Here is a 21,347-nt window from a genome sequence, read left to right on the forward strand (position 1 = left end):
TCTTGTAGTTTAAAAACAAATGGAAAAATTGTGCAAGGAAGTAAAGATACAAGTAGTTATGAAAACAAAATTTTTCTAGGCGATATCAAGTGAAAGCAGTTTTATTAAAAAACATTTTTTACATTGTTAGCACTTTTGAAAGGTATTTTAAATGCAGAAAAGAACAGGTGAATTCTTTATGTGTACTACATTGCTAAGATTCCTAATGTTTTGTTTTTAAATTACTTGTATACCTTCCATTTTAACCATTTGTATTTTCTGTATGGCACCGCATGTTGTTGTTAGTCCAACCCAGTGCATGTATACGTGTGTATGTTACACTTACATGTATATTAAACTTTAGTGTATGTCTCCAAGCTTTTTTACGGCCTGTACCCCAAACCTTACAAGAAATACAGGTTTATTGATGTTTTATGAGCTCTTCTGTGATATTATAGGTAGAGTACCTTGAAGTGAATTAATTTACACTTGGAATGGGCTCGTCAGGAGAGTTGAGAGAGGTAGTGGTGGTAGTTCTCTAGATGTAAAAGGGAGGTAAGACAAAGACCTTAAAGGTAATTGTGAATACAGTGGGACAAGCTTAATGTTCCTTAAATGTTTGAGAAATGAAGAGGTGGTGTTCTGTGGGGACGTGTGTGTGTGAGTTGTTTGCTTGTTGTTGTTTTTGGGTTTGTTTTGTTTTGTTCTGGGTTTTTTTAAGGCTACTTAGAATTGTGTATGGTTAGACAGCTCCTCAGTCTCATTTGCAAGAGCTTTGCATGCCTGGGCATCAGACTGTCCTGAGGTTGGAGGTCCCGAAAACAAAGTAGGATGAAGGTATGGTAGCTACTTGGGGAAAAACTGGTCTGAAGGGTACTGCTTGGCAAATTTAGAAAATGCAAGAGTACAAGTCTGATTCTAGAGAGTGGTGTTTTTAACTGCCATCATCACAAAACAACTGATGTTGTGTAACTCCTTGTGTCAGTCAAGACACGCCTTCCCACTTCTGCAGTAGATGAAGGAAGACTTTTTTCTTTGCAATCTTTGCTCATCTTCAGAGCACAGACAGTTTAGAGCATGAAATGTGGTATGGGTCCTATATAATGACTGCTGTGAAGCTAAGCAGCTGAAGCCTTCATCATAGTGCTTGTAAATACCAGCACTCAACATCAATATTTTTTCATCTCAAGGCGTTCTTGAAGCTTTTCTGTTGGGAAAAAAGATACATTGCTTTTGTTCATGTGAAATCCCATTGATACCTCTGCTGTCACCATAGGTAGGACTTTGGATCCAGAGGCAGTCTTGCGCCCTTTGAACCGGTTAGATTACTAATACTGACAGACAACCATGGTCTGCGTGGTTTCCCATTAGTGGTTGAGAAAGATGCTTTGCTGTGAAATACTGCAGCTAGTTTGTACACACCAAAGGAGCGTTACACCAAGAAGTAATGTAATCAGAAGACTTGAATCTGTGTAAGAGTCTGATTGTCCTGTATCACTTGCAATCCCTTTTCCTCTTTTCCTCCTTTCTTAATCCTTTTTTCCCCTTTCCAAATTTTCCTTTATCCCCTGCCCTCAACTTCTGCCCTGCTTTAAATCTCCACACCCCCCCCCCCCGCTTCTCTTTACACGTTTCAGACGTGCCACTTCCTCGTTCTCTCTCCCTCTTATCGAAGCATCAACAGAGGGAGCACTCGGAGCAGTTTCCTGCGTGTGGGGCCACGCTGGCCTCCGGCGGGCAGAGCTGGCTTGCATCAGAACTTCTGCCCGGCCCCGCAGTGTCACTTCGGAGGGTGCTCGCTGCAACGAGAGCCCTGGGGAGTTTAGCTGTTAAATTCTTCGCGACTCTACGGTCCCGTGTCAAATGAAGCATCTTTGAGGCCTGAGCGCAGCAGAAGTTGTATATATTACAAAGGAAGGCGGTGGGTGTGTTTGTGGTTCTTGACTACTCTGGCAGATTTTAAGTTCCCTCTCCAAAATGGTAGAGATTTTGGAGCCTTTCAGCAAAATACCTGTAAGATGGTTTTAAATAGGAGTAGCATGTGTCATTCTTGTCGTCTGTGAACACAGCTCAACAGTTGCAGCTGAAAAAGGAAAAAATACAGGAAAAATGATTGGGGTGATTTTCTTCACTTTGATTTTATTAAGTAAGGTTTTAAGCAGCTATAAAGTGGCTTTATATAGGAAACATGTAAAAATCTTCCCCAACCTGCAAAAAGTCTTTACGGTCCTCCTCGTATAGAGTGTTACTCATTTTAATTCTTTTGTTGTTGTTAGGATGGTGAGACAGTTGCACTGGAGCTGTTCAGGATCAGATTTCCAGTGGTTTGGTGACAATATTTGTACAGCCTGTGTATGTCTTCAGGGTCAGAGTTCAAGTGGAGTTTTCATAAGCTGTGATAAAATATTTTCAGTAACCTGTATAAAATTTCATACAAAAAGAGCTGGCGCAGAGATTTTTTCCTAGACAAGAAGAGATAATGCCGTTTCTCGCCTAAAAGGTTGTCAGAGGTGCCTTCTAAATGGATCAAGATAGCAGCCTGAAATCAAGAAATAAAAAAAAATATGAATATGTGTGTATATGTAAAAGGCTATGGAAATAATTTCTGATTTTGCAGTCTTTTGTGTGTGTTGGTATCTCTTCTGCTTGCCCCTTTCAAGTAGCTGCTCTTTTCTCATTTTCTCCATTATAGTTGTTTTTTTATGTTAACTGTTGCTTTTAGATCAGAAAGCGTGATAAAGAAGAGAATATGTGAAATAGATGGTTCCTTAAAACAGCAGAATTCTGCTCCGTTTTGTGCTAATTGAAGATTCTTACGTAGAAAATTATGGTATAGCTGCTAGAAAAGGTATTTTTTTTCTGCCTATGTTTAAGGAAGCATATTTGATAATTAAAATTACTTTCTTGAGGAGCTGTTGGATTTTGATAGTAAAGCTGAATGCATACATATTTCTGTTTAAACTGCTACTAATGTGATATATACAGTTTATATGTAATGTTATTCAGATTGCTTCTTTTATAATTGCTATTCACTGGATGTTGGAGGAGGGTTTTTTTGAGTCATTCTACCAGCAGCTTATCAGAATTCATATAGCAGAACAGCATTGACCTTGTAGATAATGCATTGACTCCTTTCCCGATTGAAGGGGAAGGGACATGTGTTAGGAGGAGAAAAAGGAGAGCCTGGTAATGTGAAATGAGCAGCTGAAATTTCAGGTCTGAAATGTTAGAGGTCACTGAAGTGCTGAAAGCAGGTTAGCCCTGATGGGATCAAAGGAGAGAAAATAGCCACAGGGGTGGTATCTGTTGTTTTGCTCTGATACGGCTGTTGTAGAGCAAGCTCATAGAAAAGGATGATGGATTTTGTATGGTTCCTATCTGTGTTTGTTGTTGTTTTTTTTTAAATGACAGAATACAAAATCCTGGACCAGGGAGTGGATGTTTTCCCTGGATGCAAAAGCAGGAAGTAGCCATAGGGCGTATTTATGTTCTGTACACTGAGAAATGATGAAAGAATATATTAGGGGGAGGGGAATGAGAGAAGAGGTATTAAGATTCAGTAATTCAGCTAATGTAAAAGTAATTGCTGACAGTCTGCTTCACACAGGGAGGAAACACAATAAAAGCTTTAAGTCTCTAAGTGTGAGAAAATATGCAATACTGCAGTTCAGTAGTCATGGATTCTATTAGCAAATGGAGTTCACACCCCCAACCCCCCACCTCCCACCCCCTTTTTATTATTGATAATAGAGAATCATCAGTAGAAACCAAATCTTGAGAATGCAGTGGTAATGTCCACTTGAAAGCTGTGTGATGAGATGACTGTTGTGGTCTCAGCTATGCTTTGTTCCTAATGCAGCTTTGCCTTGGACAAAGTAACATCCTGGATGATGGGCTGTGGAGGGGGGAAGGACGACACTGTTCTCATTCTTACAGCAGTTTGTATTCCAGTGGGGATGTCACCAAGAATCTGTGCTTCTGTTTTAGGATGAAGAGTTGTCTAGAGTTGTGGATCAGAAATTACGTCTGTGCTGAAACAATTCTCTTTAGCAACAAGGGTAAAGCAGTATAGGAAGCTGAGCAGTTATATGAGGAAAATGTATCCCTAACTTCTAGTTAATCTGTAGTGTCAGTATAAAGTGGTGCCTTTTAACTCTGACTTTGAATTTCATTAGAAGTACTGTACAGAAGGAAAAAGTTCCTCTTTATCTCCTTCTCACTCTTTCATACTGTGCAGCTAATTCACTCTTATGATTGAAACCAGCTCACACCAAAACCAGTGTAAGTCTCTTCATTTATTTGAAGACCAGAGTTAGCACTAGTGTGCAGGTCCCTAGGTAACTAATGCTTTTTCAAAAATGTCAATGGAGATTTGTTGTGTGTGTTGCAAGTCAAGGCCCAACTTGATCCCATGGCAGGGGGGTTGGACTACATGACCTTTAAAGGTCCCTTCCAACCCAAACCAATCAAATAGATCTATCAATATTTAATTAGCTTTCAGTGGTCACACTGCTCATATTTAAAAATTAAGTGTTTTGGGTCCCAAAAGTAATTTGTAGTAAGTGAGTTCATGTGACCTGCCTTAAAAAAAACCCCAACCAAAACCAATAAACCCTCTGCAGCAAAATAGAATCCCCCTGACATGTTCTGTCCTCTGCTTGCGGTTTCCAGGAACCTGTTTGTTGATTTACAAAGCAACACATTGTTGTTGCTTTTTACTGATAATGAGGTCTCAAAACAAACACACACAAAAATCATTTCTGGGTGTTTTCCTGCTTGTTTTGGTTTTGTTTTGTGGGAGGAAGTTCTTGGAGGTCAATGCAACTGGTGGTGCTATTCTGTGCTGTATTGACTACCAGTGTCAACATGACTCTCTTTATACATAGCACTGTCTTTCCACATAGCTAGATTTATAAAGGTTTTAGTAGAAAGTAGCAGAAATATTAGAGTATAAATGTACATGTACAGAACTTTTCATTTTTTGAGCCAAATGTAACATCATTCTTGGAGAACTCTCACCTCAGGTTTAGATCAAGTATGTCCTCTCTGTGGTTGCTGATTCATCTTTACCACTGGCTAGAAACATTTTTAATACTCTGGTAACTTGGCAGAGGGGATTTTTTTTTTTTTTTCTGTGACAGGCTTATGCAGCATTGCAAATTTGCTATCCTTGTGGCACATATAAAAGTGGCAAGCGGCAAGACCTTGGCCTAATTTTTCAGTGTTTTTCTCATTCCTGCTCTTCTTTCTGTGACGTCTCACCAAGCTCTTACTGAGCTGTTAATGCTTTTCTATTTCCCACTGTAAAAAAGCACACCAGGAATTTCAAAGTGTGTCCAGAAAAAGACGCCTTTGTCTTGGGGTTTCATTATGACAGAATTTTTTTCTGTCAAATTCGGAACATTTATAAAGTCTTTTAGCTTTGGCCTTGTGTTTCCAAATGTAAGGATTAATGACTTGCTTTGGAAGAGTGGTGATGCTTAACGCTATCCCAGCTGAAACCAGGACATTTATAAACAATATATGACTGGTGGATGAAGATTACCTAGCTATTTTTTATTTTTCTTTACGTTTCTGATGAATGTGTCCTTATTGTTATCAACAGCTTTATGAAAAAATATCGTATCAAGACCTTTCACTCCAGGTGAGACCATCTTAATTTCCTGTGATATAGTCTGGGTACTGTATTTCAGCAAGATACAGAGCTACAGTGTTTGCTGAATACAAATATCCAACTTTTCTGCTTAAATTATCAGGTTTAAAAAAAACCCCACATAAACCATCCAGAGCCCCTCAAGCAACTCCTATGAAAAAAAGCCCAAACCCTGGAAGAACCTAGCTTTGTTCCCATCAGCTTTTAAATGACTGGGCAAAGGGAAGGCAAGGAGAAGTGGGTGCAGAGAGGAAAGCCTTCTGGTCAAGGTTAAGCTTGAGAGGCCTTGCCTTGAGTGCATGATCAAGCAGTTTATGACAATGGATATTTCTGAACTCCCGAGAATGGGCACAAGTACTTACAGGCAGGGTATGGCTCTACTAACTGGGAAAATAAAATTGCACTATGTGAATGCTGACCTGGTGGCAAGAAATGCATACTTCATTTGCTGATATAATGGAAATTTAAATTCCAGTTCTAGGTAAGTATAAAAGATATCTGCAAATTTGGGAGCCATCATGATATTAAGGATTTTTTCCTTAATGGCATGTGCCACGCTTTATTCTTCAATTTTAGTTTTTGTTCAAGGAAGCATGAGGTTGGCAACAGTTGATGAGAGCACTGGCTTGGTAGCTTACAAACTTTGCTTGGTTTATACCTGTATTTTTAGATTGCTTGTGGGAAAGAAAAGGTTAATCACTATGCAATCTTGAAATCTGGAGCTGGTCCAGACTTAAATATTTTGATATTGAGGTCAAATGGTTTAAACTGGCTCTAACTAGTAGATTTGAATGTTTTTGATACTTACATGCTTTTGTTGTGTTTTTGTTTAATGAAACAGGTAACATTTAAGTTTGCTCTCATTGTAAGATTCTAAGCCATTTGCTGTATTGAGCTGATCATTTGACTAGTTCAGTCATTAATCTGTCTGATACTAGATTATCTTTTCATCTTGATTTCATTGTTAATTGCTGTATTCTTAATAATGGGAATGTGTTCTTTGTAGCTATTTTTTGTTAGTAACTTTAACAACATAGTTAATTTTTCAGGTGACACAGAACCAAAACTTACTGTGGATTTTGTTTGCTTTCAGCTAGACTATATATTTGACCAGCTTCTCAGTTGCTTCTTTCTTTTTGTAGCAGTCTGAGTCATAGTGACATTGTTGGTCATAGTGAGCCAAGTTTAGTTAACCTGTATAAAACTGTTCCAGCTTTATAGAGGTAGCATGTATCTAACAGAGAGCTTTCTGAGTATAGTTAAAACGGTTTACTTAAGTGCTGTTAAGATGGAAGGTCTTAATACAGCAGAAAAAGTACCTTGTGTGACTTTTTCCTTGATTGAGTGCTGCTGAAGGCTTGAGCTGGGCGTCCTGTGTGATGCAAAGAAGTGTACCTTTGAACAGCCAACTAATTCGTACGAGAACATAATCTTCCTGTTGCAAGAAACAGCCTTTCAACTGGGAGAGAAATCTTACTGCTACTGTTGCTGTCGTCTTTTGTTACAATTGTTTTTAATGTTCATCTCCCTGGACATTCCTCCTCCGTCCAATAGTCTCTTCTAAAATGGGAAAGATCTTTTATGTTCTTTGAAACTTTAAAGTCCCTGGTATCTGCTGATCATTGCATTCATCAAATACCTTCATTTAGCTGTGTTTAAACTAGCTGAAATACACTTGTCAGTTTTACTTGGACCACTGAGGTCAGCTTGCATGGTCTTTGTTCTGTCACCTCATACAGCCTTTCAGAATTGCTTGCTTTGATTTGCATTAAGCACGCTACTTATTCTAAAGACTACATTTTTTTGTGTGTGAAGCACCTATAAATAGGGCTTTTGATTAGCTGACATCTCAATTATCTGGCTGTGGTTCATGGAAGATTGAGATAAGATGCTGTCTAATTCATGATGAACTACAGTCTGACAATTCAAAATTGTGCTGGTTCTGAAGTCATGAGACATCTATTAATATGTATTCCTCCACAATATATTTGATAGTTAGCTCACAGTTGTGCAGAAAACAAGTCTTTGTTCCCGTGTGTTTCTCATTCCTTCACCTCATTCTGTCAGAAAGCAGTTGCTTCTCTTCCTATCACTTCTAGAAGTGCTTGTATGCCTCTTTCCCCTTGTAGGTTGTGTTTTGTTGTTGTTGGTTTTATTTATTAATAGGTCTAGCTCACTTTCTCAGGAAAAGATGCTCTTCACCTGTTTTTTGTTTTGTTTTGTTTTGGTTTTGTCCAGATACCTGATGCTCTGTCATCTCTTCTTTTCATACACGCTTCCTTCAAATTCATCTTCTCTTTCATCTGTGTTTCAAGTGCACTATTTCTCTTTTTAGGAAACTTTCCTATATACTTCACTTACAATCTCAAAACTCCCTATATTAAGATGTAAAGATATACAGAATTCTGAAGACAATGTGGTGTAGAATACAGCGAAATTGTGGGTGGTCCTCCACAAATTTTGCTTCAGAATTATGGAAACAAACCTTCAGCTGGTTTCCCATGAATACCATGTCGGGAAGGAGAAGGATGGCTGGCTTCTAGAGACTATTGGTTTAGTTTACTGAGTGTTTTCAGAATCTGAATTGGTACACTGGAAGGTAAATGCTGAGGTGTGTGTTGTTGCACATTGTGTTTTGCCAGCCACCTTTTCGGTACTTCTTGATGGAAGAATGGAGCTTTTGGTGTGTGGAGAAAAACAGGTTGTGGGAGTTGGCAAAGCCAAATGCTGACATTACGATTTTTTTAAATATGGAGAACTTAAATGCAGGATGTTGCTATTTTAAGTAGAATTTCAGTTCCTGTCTGTTCAAGTCTGTCAGTGTCTCTCTCAAGAAGCAAAACCAAGGAGCTGATGCAAATGCAGCCTTACAAGGCAGAGATACTAAATGCAAGAAATGCTCTTTGTCTCTCTAGACCCTCTGAAATACAGGGTTAGTTTCAGCTTCTAATTTCTGTAGCTCTGAGAGCTTGCATCATTGGAAACCAGGGAAGGTCATTAGAAGATTTTTCAAATGGATGGAGCCCAGGAACCTTTTTCTTAGATGAGGAAGAAGTAGAGCTTTCTGTTTAGCCTTGGAAGAAGTGGTCAAGGGAGATAAGATTCAATGATAGCATTATCTGGCCTGTCTAGTTCTCTTGTTTGTATGGTTTTAACCTGTATGCTGCATCCTGTCACAGAAAAATACTGTGACAACTTCTGAGGAGGTTTTACTTGTCTTGAGTAGAATCTGTCTTACTGTCTCTTCCATGTCCATGTGTTCTGTTCCAGACAGTACCAGTGTGGGTAGCGGAGTGGATGGGAGACGAATATGGTCAGAAGAACAACTACTTACAAAACAATAGGGTTCATTGACTCTTGTTTTTTTCACTTGGGTTCCACAGAGCTCCATCCTGCTGTTTCCTCCCCTTTCTGTCCGCATCCTCAGTGCAGCAATGGGTTCCTCTGTCTAAATGCTGACTTTTGTTTGTGCTTTTGCTCCATACGCAGCTCTGCTGAGCATTCACATTCAACCAGCGCACAGTGGCTCAAATTCCCGATTGGAGCAATGCTGTCACCAGGGCACAAGCTGTTCTTGCTCACAATGGAAGTTGGTAACAAGCTTTCAGATGTACTTGTTTGGTTTGCATCAGTTTTTGCCTTCAGGATTGTTCTTCAAAGGAGGAGCTCTGTGACATCTCTTAGAAGTGAGAGTGAGTGATTCTTCAGGTGGAGGAGACCTCCCGAGTTCTTTAACCTGCTGCCAGAGCCATGTCTTCTACTTGCAGCATAACTCTGCTTTCTGAAAGGCTTTGCCTTGTTCAAAACCCGGAAAATTTCTCTAAGAGAAAATGAAAATAAAAAATGTTAATGGAAGTGCCTTCTTGCCCAGGCCTAATTGACACATGGGATTTTGAAAAGCACCATGAAAGCAAAACAGAGAAGCTAATGGCTGTGGTGTAGAAACATTTTTGTTTGTAAGAGCAAAAAAAAAAAGAGTATGTTAGTTTGTGAATTCCATTCATGGTGACATCCAGAAGTTGTTACCTGCAGAAACTGATTTTAGCTGAGAAAACAGAGGCAGTAAAGATACCATCGAAAACTTATTTCTCCAGAACTGCATCCTGAATTCTAAAACTGAAATTTGAAAATTTTTTAATGCACAGAGTCAACACATGTTATCTGATATGATCGTTAAGTTTATTCGCCCAAGGGTTGTCTGAAATCTGTGAATCCTTATATGCAGTAATTTCTGTTTCTAAAACAGCATCTTTTTTTTTCTCAGCATTATTGCTTTTACCACAGTTTAAAGGAGAATAAAAGAACCTGATGTAAAAAGACAAGTTGCTAAGGATTATGAGCAGCAGTCTTATGAGCCTTCATTATTAATCAAGGAAAAAATATGATACTGGTGGGTGGTAAAGGTGTTATTTTAATCAAATGTGTTCTTCCTCCGAACACTCCTACCCTACCTTCCATTGTTGCTCACACAATTGAGCAAGTTAGGGTTTTGTTTAACACCTTAGGTGGTTTTGGGCTGTTTTTCGGTATGATCTAAAGGTTAGTGGAGATGGTTTAATGCTGGCATATAAATCTTGAAATGGACAATAGTGGTGAAATGTAAATTAACCTATGGTCTGAGCTCTTGTACTACGAGCTGTAAGCCCCAGCACACACACAGAGCTTTTATAGCTCCTGTAATGCCTGGCAATCTGTTGTATGTAGAAGCATTATAGTAAGTGTCCTTCCATTTGGCTTATAAATTATGGAACTGCTGAGGAGTTCCATGCTGGGCCTGACCTTCCTCTGAATGCAAAGTTTTTGAGATTGAAATGCTTGGGTTTATGTAAAAGAGGGTTAGAAGAAAAAGAGAAAAAACCTCATTATTTCTCTTCTAAGTCAAATCCTGGTCCTCACTGTTGTACAACACATCTCGGTGAGGTTTTATAATGTATCAGTTAAATCATGGCACTGGTTTGTTGTTTTAAAGTTTGACAGGTCAAATCAGAAGAGCTGCTGCTGGGGTAAATATTTTGCCACTGCTATCTTAAAAATACTAGAATTCCAAGAAACTGAGGGAGAATGACATAGCTTTGAAATTATTATGAGACACCATGTTTGTTTGCTGCTTGCATTACACAGCAAAGGGCTGTAACACAGTCCAAGGATTTTGACTGTATCAAGCTATTGCTGGCAGCAATCTCTTCTTGCAGAAATTGCCACTTTCAGCAGCAGGAATCCTACAACAAGATGTATCTGTGCACCACTTTTCAGCCTAGTTACTTAATGTAAACTCATTTTTATCAGTACTTCAAGCAAATGTGGCTAAGATGCAGAGGAGTATGTGGTGTTCTCCTCATCCTCCTCCTGTGCAAAAGGGTTGCTGCTTTTGGCAAAGATGGGTGATGATAGTAACAGCTTAGGCATCTATAGTGAAATCCTCCGAGCCCATCTGAGATCATATTTATAATTACACTCATGCTTCTAGTCTGTTTTTTAATGAGAGTAGGTGAATGTTACTGTTCTAGAAGCTCTGAAGTTTAACAATTAAACACTATGCCCTACACAGTACAAAGATTGTGAACACGTTGTTGATACATCCTCTTCTCATGTTCCTGGGAGTTAAATAATGCGACATCGTATCACTGAAAAGGTAATTGTTCCCTGGCTTTCCAGATTTTTTACTTTATTTGACCTTTCACCTCAGTGTATATACATGAGCATCTATAGATATTACCAAGGCAACTTTAGCACTAGAATGACATGACAATTATACTGCACTAGTACTTCTGAGCAATCTTAAACAGCAGTTATTTTCATGGCATCAGCTTTTCTATCCTGCTTCCTTTTTATGTTGATATATTAATTCGGTAGCAGTTCTCATGAATTTAGCCAAATGGTAATTATATATAGTTCTAGCTATATTTAGCTGTAAGTAACCTTTCTCCTTTTTGTTCTGAAGATGTAACTAATATCCTTCCTTGCTTCTTAGTTGTCTGAGAATGTAATTGAGAAACTGCAAGAGTAGCATTACCAACAAGTTTTTATGAATATATAGTTTGTCAAACGGCAATTAATTGTCTTTACTTGGCTTAAGTTACAGGCTGTTTCTCCTTTCCTGTTTATCCCAGCAATGGTTATAATCCTTTACACTTCTCAGAATTTTGAATTATTTTTATAGATATTGGAGGAGGCAGAAACTCACGTTAAGATGACAGCGTTAAATTTTCCCCTCTGAATCTAATGTCTTCCATTTCTTCTGGATGTCTTCTTGTGTGCATGAGTATCTGAGGGGGAGAACAACGTTAAAACAAGTGAACCAACTCTCAAGACAGTTTTGCCTCTAAGAGGCACTGCATTATATCAGTTACACGTTAAAGCAGTGCACATTGTCTACGAACTTGATGACAATGTGAATCAGAAGTAAGTTTGTGAATGTTGTGTACTGCAAGCATCTGCTGTAGTTGGGAGGTACTCTCGTTGATAGAACCGGTGAATTATGGTAACGTGAATCTTTTTCAGTAGCAAGTCTGATTCTAGCAGTTTGTTGTCTGAGGCAGAAGGATCACTTTGCCCCGCAGGAAAAGATGAATTAATATGTGGAATACAAGTGCTTTCCAGACTGCCAGCCACATGAATACCAAAGATTATCTGTGCAATCTCGCTCTTTCAGAAGGGTTAAGGAGATTTGGCCCAATAAAATCTAACATGGATTGTTGGATTGAAAGCGGTATATAAGGGAGCCTTTGGGAATATGGATGTAACTGCTGCTGCCGTTCAGAACTATCACAACAATCTTTTCTTTCTGTGCTTACTCATTGATGCATGCGCATGAACATCTCTGATGATCAGATGTGCTTTGGCATATTGTTTAAAAATTTGTTGATAGTCAGAGATATGAGTGTGACATAATAAATTCAGTGAGAGGTAACTACTGCGGCAGGCCTAAGAAAAGCTTAACAAATTCGTAATATTTGTTAGAAGTACCTGCCTGAAGTTGTTTACCACACAATTGCTATGAGATGCCTGTTTGATATGGAAATGCCCCACGTATATATAGAAATCCAAATGTGCTGAATTACTCTTACTCTTTTCCTAACTCTAAATTCAAGATTCTTGCAATGAATTGTGGTCATACCAAATGCCTTAGCTGGAATATAAAGTATTTCTTGTCCTACTGGGTAAATTCCACTAGAATAACTTGGTGCTTGTGTTTTTAAAAGCTGGAAACAAGCATACCTCTTGGAAAAACAGAAAACTAGCTCTTTTCCTGGAGGACAGCTGGGGCATTATGTCAGCTGGAGTGGCTTCAGCTCTGCTGCTGCCCAGAGAAGAGTCACATCAGGACAGCCCTAGGCCAAATGTTCACTCTCTCTTCCAAATTAGATTTTGGTTGGGGTCCTCTGCACAGCTCCTCTGTTTCTGTGCCTGCGTGTGTGCGTGCATGTGAATTGCACGCAATGGGTCTTCCTATCAAAGGCTTCCTGTCTGTCCAAAGTGCTTTGTGGCTGCCTGCCGTGTTCCTGATGAGTGTGCAGACTGGGTGAAGAGCATTTGTGGCCTGTGGGAGGGGACTAGGACTATAACATAAAAAGGTCTATGTGCAGTATGACTTAGGTGGCCCCTTCTGTGACTGCTGTGCTCTTCAATGGGGGTGATTCAGTGAACACACTATTGTAGGACTATGACCTTTAGTTCCCCCCCCCCCCCATTGTTTTCAAAGAGGAAATAGGAAAACATAATGTAAACTGAAGGCTATTGTCTTAGCAGAAGAGTTACTGTTTCTTACGTAGCATGGGTTTAACATCTTGAAGATTGAGCAGTACAGTTTTTCCTTCTGATACTGGTTTTTCCTCCCCCCTAAGCGTTTCTTTTTCATGATACTGAATCTTTGCAAATACTTTTAGCAGAGTATTATTCCTGATAGTAAGTGTTGCAAAAGAAAAAATGTTAAGAAATGAACAAAACTCGGAATTAATTTTTCAAGGAAATTGCTTGCAATCAAGCAGATACAAAATGTTGAAGTTAATTTTTTTTTTTTTTTTTTTTTTTTTGCTACAGACATGCTATAAAGCTAAGAGCTCAAGCTCTCTTAAAAATCCCAGTTGCAATCTATATTTAAACTGTAAAGTTAGTGGTAGATTGTGATGGTGATGATACTGGATTTGTGTGCATTTCAGAGGTAGCACAGGGCAATGGGCATTTCCATTTTGGTAGAGTGATGCCTGAAAGGGCTATTCTGTGGCTCCTTTATCTAATGATAAAGTGTAATGACATTGGGAGAGTTGACTTTTTACAAACTACAAATGATTTTGTTCTCTGAAGAGCCCGGTCAGACCTTAATGTGAATCTATCTTCCTCTTCTTCCCTCAAACGTATTTCTACCACAGCATCCGACATGCGATTGGCCTGCCAGCTACACAGTGTTTCTAGAGTCCGGAGAACAAATGGCCTTGTAGGTCCTATTTGGTCTTCAGGCCTTCTGGTCCTCCAGGTCTGGGTTAGGAAACCAGCACTACTGAATGTAATGTAGTTTGGGTCTTGTTTCTGTTTTTCACTTGCGTTCAGAAAGTAAGTCATGCTTTGTCATTTGGTCTAATAAAAGTTTTTCCCTTCTAGTGGCTCCTAATGTTTTGCTAAGAGTTTTATTGCAACCTGTTGTATAGCAAAAATTTTTTTAAATGTATGCCCATAAGCACTAAGAGTGTGCTATGTTCACCAGTTTGTACCTAGGTCTCTCAAAAAGAACAGCACATTTGAATTAAGACCTGGTCTAACAAGTTTTGAGGCAGATGGAATTTGATGGCCAGATTGTTAACCCATTATAAAATGTTATCTTTATGCAAAAGAGAAAAGCTCTGTTGCACTCTCTTCTGAGGAAATGTAATTTGAAGTTAAGTTTAAAGCTTTAGTGTAGAATATTTGAAGGTAGTTTGTCTAGTTTCAGTTCTGGTTTTTTTGGGTAAACCAGTGCAAGTGTGTTTATCATTCACATCAAGCTCAGTGACTAACAAAAGTGAAACATAAACCTTACAGTAGAGAAGCTCTTAACTCTTTGACTGCCATGTCTAACTATATATACCCTAGATTTAATGTCTGCATTTGGGCGTGAAACCATACTGCTGCAGAAGGTGGTGTTGCCATATGGATGCTGTTACTGGGGTGGAATGGTGCCAAAGCTGTTAATAACATTTCCGTTGTGCCTACACACTTCAGATGTCACCAGAAGCTGATTTAATAACATAGTATTTGTTGCACAGTAGTGGATCTCTGTTTCTTTTCTTGATTCATTTCTTGCTTGGAAAGACACTGTACTGTAATAGAAAATAGCATAAACTGAGACACTTTGGTCTTCAAAAATTGGTGGCATTAGAAAAGAAATGCTTATTCTGACTAGGTCAGTTTTAAGATAATAGATTTCACTTATAATTTAAAATATGCCATGGAAAAAACTAATTAATAAGAAAAATGTCATTATTAATGAAATAATTTCATGTGTATATGTAAGACTATGGGGAAGGAAAGGTTGGAATAGTTAAAAGTTTTAATCAGCGGTGTTTTTCCAGATAGGCTTATTTTAAATATAGCTGAGAGGTTACGTTTCAATTCCTGGTTCATAGCATTAACATTTCAAATTTTGTATTTTAAACCCAAACCACAAAGCATGAAATTAAAAAAATCTTTGCCCCTGGACATTGTAGTAATGAGTTGTACTGTGCCGGTTTCCAGCAGGTTTGGTAATAACTAGCTTTGATTGTGTTTCATGAGTTTTTATGTTACAATTTGGATTGATGGTAATATAAGGCTAGGAATAGCTGACTGTGTTGGCATGAGAATGACCATTCCCCTTTTAGATCATAATAACCTGAATAGCTTTTGATACTGGATTTAATTCCTAATGTGAAAAATGCCTTCTTTCAACAGAAAGAGTCTAATAGCTAGAGTTTGCGAGCTGGGGCAGGTTTGACTTTCAGGCATCACAGGGTACAATATTTTGAAGAAAAATGCACCAAAAAGAGAAGCCAGATCTGTCTGCCCCAATTTTGCTATTTTATTTTGCTTTTGGCTTAAAAGGGATTTGGGTTTTGGCTGTTAATGTAACAAGCTGTTTATCTTGGCAGAGCTGGGCCTAAGACCAGCCTTTGTTGGTTAACATATAAAATTAGTTTGAGCTCACTGTCCATGGAGTGTTTTCTCACATCATGAATCATTGTGCAAACTGGGACACTGTTTTAGTCCAGTTCCTGAGGAGGAAATCTAGCACAGGAATGAGGTGTGTTGTACTTAACAGATGTGGAGCAAAACTCAGATCTGCTTTTTTTCATAGCACATCTGGATCAGTGTTGTCTCCAGTATCCATCCAGCTTCCATGAAGACAAAATTTCACCTCAGAAGAAACAAAAAAGATTAAGTTTGATTGACAGAATGAATTTTTCAAAATACGGTTTGAGCAGGTGGTGTGGTTTAGCTTGCTTTAGAAGTTGAGGTTGATTTAAAAACTGCAACTGCATGGACCTATAAATTACAAAGCACTTTTAAGCTGTTGTATGCTCTGCAAGCCTAAGTAGTGTGATAAATGAGAAATCTGAGTGATCTCAGAAGTACCTTCTTGTCAGTTTGTCACAATCTGCACATTTGTTAGGTGTGCACTTATTCCTCTTTCCAAACTGTGCTCTTGATTTCTTTTGAAGAGTTAATAAACATCTTGATTGTGTGGTCCATTTTTGGTGACTCGCATGTCTCTGACAGCTTACACACACTTAACGTTACAGTAATCAAATTCTCTGAGAGGAGACAGCTTTTAAAAATATTTATATGTGTTTTTTAATAAGTGGAAACTTTTATAGACAGAGAAGAGCCTGAACAGTAAAGGGTTTCTTTGTTTAATCAAACTTCCAGTAAAACAAAAGTGGTGGAGCAGCTGCAGCTGTCTGGATATGAATTAGCACAAGGCAGACAAACTTCGGGGAGATAACTCCAGTGCCTCCAGCCTACCCAGGCAGCTGCAGGCTCAACTCAACAGCCCTGTCCTACCTTGTGGTCTCTCATCTTAAGAGAGAGAACATAATTAAAAAGAAATCAAAACTGCCAAGAATCATGTCAGTTTTACAGCCTTCTTAGGGGAAAACTGCAAGCACAGCAACAGGTCTAGAACTCTTTTAAAACACGGGACTTGGAGAGTGGGAGAGTTGTTTGTCTTCCTTCGGTATGTCTTGCTGCATCTGAATGTTGAGTGTGTGAAGAATTGTTGGTTGGAGCCAGCCCTGCTCCATTGCCATTTCCCCCTTACTGCTCTCTAACCACCTACTGGTTGCTTAGGGAGAACTCAGAGCAAAGCAATATGTAATTGCAGCTGCAATAAAATGAGAATAGGATTTAAAAGCTTCTTAAGTAGGGAGGAGAAATGAGTTGGCACATACAAAAAGCAATGTATAAGCTTTGAGTCCTGAGAGCAAGTGCATCCTAGTAAGCTGCTTAAAAGTGAAGGATACGGGGCCTTGCTCTCGAAAGATCTTTCCTAGGCTTCTACCAAAGTGGAAGAACCCCGCTGAGTTTTGCCTTTTTTGAGCCTGAGTGCTGTTGTGTTCTGTGAGGGTATAGATTTTCATTACTAATTGGTGCCGCTGCCTGAATCCAAGTCTTTGGAGAATTATCGTGTGAATACAACTTCTGAACCAATTTTACTGGTTGCTCTGGGATAAAATGTGTGTATGTGGATAGTATAGATGCTGTTTTTCAGGACTGTAGTTTGTGTTTTAGAAATAAGTTTCCTGGTTTTTTGGTGTTTTCTTTAACTGGAATAGTTAGTTCAAGTTCAGCAGATTCTTTAGTTTATGTAGCATTTGGCACAGAAGGAGTCTAGAGACCCTGCCAAGGTGTTCTGGAATGGCTCAGTAGTTGTGATGGTATGCTGCAGGGCAAGTAGGTGGGTTGAAAAATGGGTTGGTTGGTTGAGCCCAATGGTTTGGGCTTTCCAGATCTTCTCCAAGTCCCCGAGGCTTCAAAAGCCCAAACCCTCACCTTCCCGAATGAAGGGCAGACAGAGTCTGTGCCTCTTGTGGTGGTATTGGAGGCTCCCAGAATGGCAAGTCTGGAAGCCAGAAGTTTATAACCTCTGACACCAGGATGAAGGCTCCTGCTCCACCTCAAGGTCTGCAATTACAGAACAGGTTCAGTGCTTCTGTGGGTGATGAGGGTCTGGGTGCTCCACCCAGCGAAGCACCCAAGCTAACTAAATCTGTGCCATATTGCCGGGAGTGATCTGGAAAGTACCGTTTGTGACTGTATGGCTCTTGGGTGACAGACAGGGGCATGGGAGCCTGGGTGGTTTTTCTCCACGATCCTTCCAGTGAGAGGAAAGGGTGTGAGGATGAGTGGACAGATTCTGCGGCAACAACTGGTTGCATAGCTGGTGTCGGCAGCAGAGTTTTGGTTTTATGATCGTGAGACCATCTTTGACGATTGCTTGGAAAAAATGGGAACCACCTGACTAAGGGCAAAAGCATCTTTGTTTACAGACTGGCCAGTCGGGTGGGGAGCTGAGGAAAGCTTTGAAATTATAACAGTGGGGGTGGGAAAGGATGGCAGCCGATCTTGTGAGAAAGCGGTGACCAGGCTGGCAAACAGAATGTGTGTGGTGATGCAAATAGTGGGGACCTTGTAGTCAAAAAAAACCCAAACCAGGACTGAAGGGGGCCCTTCCCAAGCATATCTGTAAATGAGGACGTGCCTTTCAGAATTACAGGGAAAACTCTTGTACTCTTTCTGGGAAATTGGCATGGCTGGTTGCCTCTCTGAAATGTCTGTGCTGTCATGAACACAGCATGGGGTGGAAAGAAGAGGAATTACATGTCTGCATGCAGTTGCAGAGTTATGATTTCATTGGGATCATGGAGATATAATGGGACAGCTCATGTGACTGGAGTGCTGCAATAGATGGATACAGGTTGTTTGGGAAGGACAGGCTAGGAAGGCTAGGAAGGGGAGAGTTGCTCTTTGCTCAGGAGAGCAGCTGAAATGCATGGAGCTCTGCTGTGGGACAGATGATGAGCCACTTGAGAGTTTGTGGGTTAGGGTTAGAGGGCAGACCAGTGTGGATGATGTTGTGCTGGGTGTCTCTAGAAACCACCCAACCATGAAGAAGCAGTTGACGAGGCCTCCTTCAGACAATGGGAATAAGACTCACATTGGCAGGACCTGGCTGTCACGGAGGATTTCAACCACGCTGATATGTACTAGAGGGGTAGAGAAGTTTACTTATGCCCTGACTGTGATCAGTCCAGGAGGTTTCTGGACTGCGTTGACTGCTCAATCTCATACTTGCAAACAAGGAAGAACTGTTTGGGGATCTGAAGGCTGAGGGCAGCCTTGGCTGACCATGAGCTGGTAAAGTTCATGACACAGAGAGGAGGGGAGAAGAAAGCAGAAAGTAGGATTGCAAGCCTAGACTTAGAGAGAAGACTTTGGCCTGTTCAGGGCTCTGCTTGGAAGAATCCCACTGGAGACAGTTGTGGAGAAAAGAAGGATCCAGCTGAGTCCATTGGTTTTCAGAGATCACCTCCTCCAAGCTCAGTAGTGGTCCATCCTGACAAGCAGAAAAACAAGCAGAGGTGGTAGGATGCCTTCCTACCACCATGGATAGATGAACAAGAAGCTCCTGACAAAAATCAAAGATAGAAAGAAGGAGTACAGGAGGTGAAAGCAAGGAGAAGAGATCTGGGATGAAGGTAGAGAGAATGTCTGTGTGTGCAGGGATGGGGTTAGGAAAGCCAAAGCCCACCTGGAACTTAATGTGGTGAGGGATGTTGTTGTGGGTTAACCTCAGTGGGAGCTCAGCCCCACACAGCTACTTGCTCGCTCCCCCCGCCCTCCTAGAGGGATGGGGAAATGAATTGAAAGGGTAAATATGAGAAAACTCATGGGCTGAGATAAAGACAGTTTAATATTAATAGGTAAAGCAAACACTGCGTGCACAAGCAAAGCAAAATAAGAAGTTCATTCACTACTCTCCATTTGCTGGCAGATGTTCAGCCATCTCCAGGAAAGCTGGGCTTCACCAAACGTAACAGTGGCTTGGGAAGACAAACACCAAAACTCCAGATGTACCCCCTTCCTCTTCTTTCCCCCCAGCTTTTATTGCTGAGCACATCGTACGGTACGGAATGTCCCTTTGTCAGCTGGGGTCAGCTGTCCTGCCTGTGTCCCCTCCAGCTTCTTGTGCACCCCCAGCCTGCTTGCTGCTGGGACAGTGTGACAAACGGAACAGGCCTTGGGGCTGTGTAACCACCCCTCAGTGACAGCTGGAACATCAGGGTGTTAACCAATGCCGCATTGGTCGCAAATCCAAAACATGGCACTGTGTGAGCTGCTGTGAAAAAATTGCCTCTGTCTGCTGAAAGCGAACGAGGGCCTCATCACAGAGGTACCTGATGCCTTACGCACCTCAGTGTTCGGTGGTGATACTGGCCTTCAGCAATCCCAGGCCCTTGAAACCAGTGGGAAGGTCCAGGGCCAAGCAGACGTACCCTCAGTGGAAAAGAAACAGGCTGTGGAGTACTTCAACAAACTGGACAGGTGTGCAGCCGTAGTCCTGGTGGGGTATGTGCTGAACCAACTGGTATTGGGACACCATGCTTGATAGCCTTTGAAGGGTCATAGTGACTGGGAGATCTTCCTAGAAGAAAGCAACTCCTGTCTTCAGGAAGAGCAAGAAGCCTCCTTTTTGCTGAGAACTACAGGTTGGTCAGCCTGATGTTGTCCCCTTGGAAGGTGATGGAACAAATAATCTTGGAAGCCATTTCCAAACATATGAAGGACAACGAGCTGGCTGGGAGTAGTCAGCGTGTGTTTGTGAAGTGGAAGTCATGTCTGAACTAGCCTGTTGGCCTTGTGCGGTGATGAGCTCATTGCCTTGGTGGAGGAGGGGAGGGCAGTGGACGCTGTTTCTGTTGACTTCAGCAAAGCTTTTGAGAGCATCTCCAGTATCATCTTCATTGACAGACTGATGAAGTGCAGAGCAGGTGTATGGACAGTGAGGTGGATTGAGAACCGGCTGAAGGGCCCGGCGCAAAGGGCTGTGACCCGCAGTGCGCTCCAGCTAGAGGCTGGTCACGGCCGTGTGCCGCAGGGGTGGCTGATGGGGCTGGCGCTGCTCAGCATCTTCACTGCTGACCTGGGTGATGGGGCAGGGTGCGCTCTCGGCAGGCTGGCAGGTGAGGCAAGACTGGGAAGAGTCCCCGGAGGGTTGTGCTGCCGTTCACAGAGGCCTCAACAGGCTGGAGAAGTGGGCTGGCGGGATCCTTGTGAACAAAGGGAAATGCCAAGCCGTGCAGCGGGAGAGGAGCAGCCCCGGGCTGAGCGGCTGGAGAGCAGCTTTGTCGAGAAGGCCCCCAGGCCTCTTGGTGGACACGAGGCAGACCGCAAGGCAGCGGTGTGTGCTGGTGGCCAAGGCAGCTCCCAGCTTCCTGGGCTGCATTGGGCGGAGGATTGTCATGAGGCAGGTGGGAAGAGGTGAGCCTTCTCCTCGGTGAGCCTTCTCCTTGGTGATCCTTCTCCTCATCTGCTTTCTGGTGAGGCGCATCTGGAGCGCTGCGTTCGGTTCTGGTTTTTGCCGTAGGAGGGAGAGAGGGAGATGCTGGAGCAAGTCCAGTGAAGGGCCATGAAGATGCCTGTGGGCTTGGACCATCCGGCACCTGAGGAGAGCCTGAGAGAGATGGGACCGTTTAGCCTGGAGAGG

The 21,347-nt window shown here is 41.3% G+C and overlaps 1 protein-coding gene across 5 annotated transcripts in view; it reads left to right on the top strand.

Moving 5' to 3' along the window:
• The window catches only part of SH3KBP1 (SH3 domain containing kinase binding protein 1), a 231,460-nt gene that overhangs the window by 2,367 nt on the left and 207,746 nt on the right, over positions 1 to 21,347 (top strand). The window contains exon 1 of one of the 5 annotated variants that reach the window (XM_037377239.1): positions 1,744 to 1,900. The exons of the other annotated variants lie outside the window; for them this stretch is intronic. The gene's annotated coding sequence lies outside the window, so the exon portion shown is untranslated. Of the gene's footprint in view, positions 1 to 1,743; positions 1,901 to 21,347 lie in introns of those variants that run through there. 5 annotated transcript variants of the gene reach the window in all.

The sequence above is a fragment of the Falco rusticolus genome, chromosome 2, assembly GCF_015220075.1.
Source record: "Falco rusticolus isolate bFalRus1 chromosome 2, bFalRus1.pri, whole genome shotgun sequence".
In the NCBI taxonomy this organism is placed as follows: domain Eukaryota; kingdom Metazoa; phylum Chordata; class Aves; order Falconiformes; family Falconidae; genus Falco; species Falco rusticolus.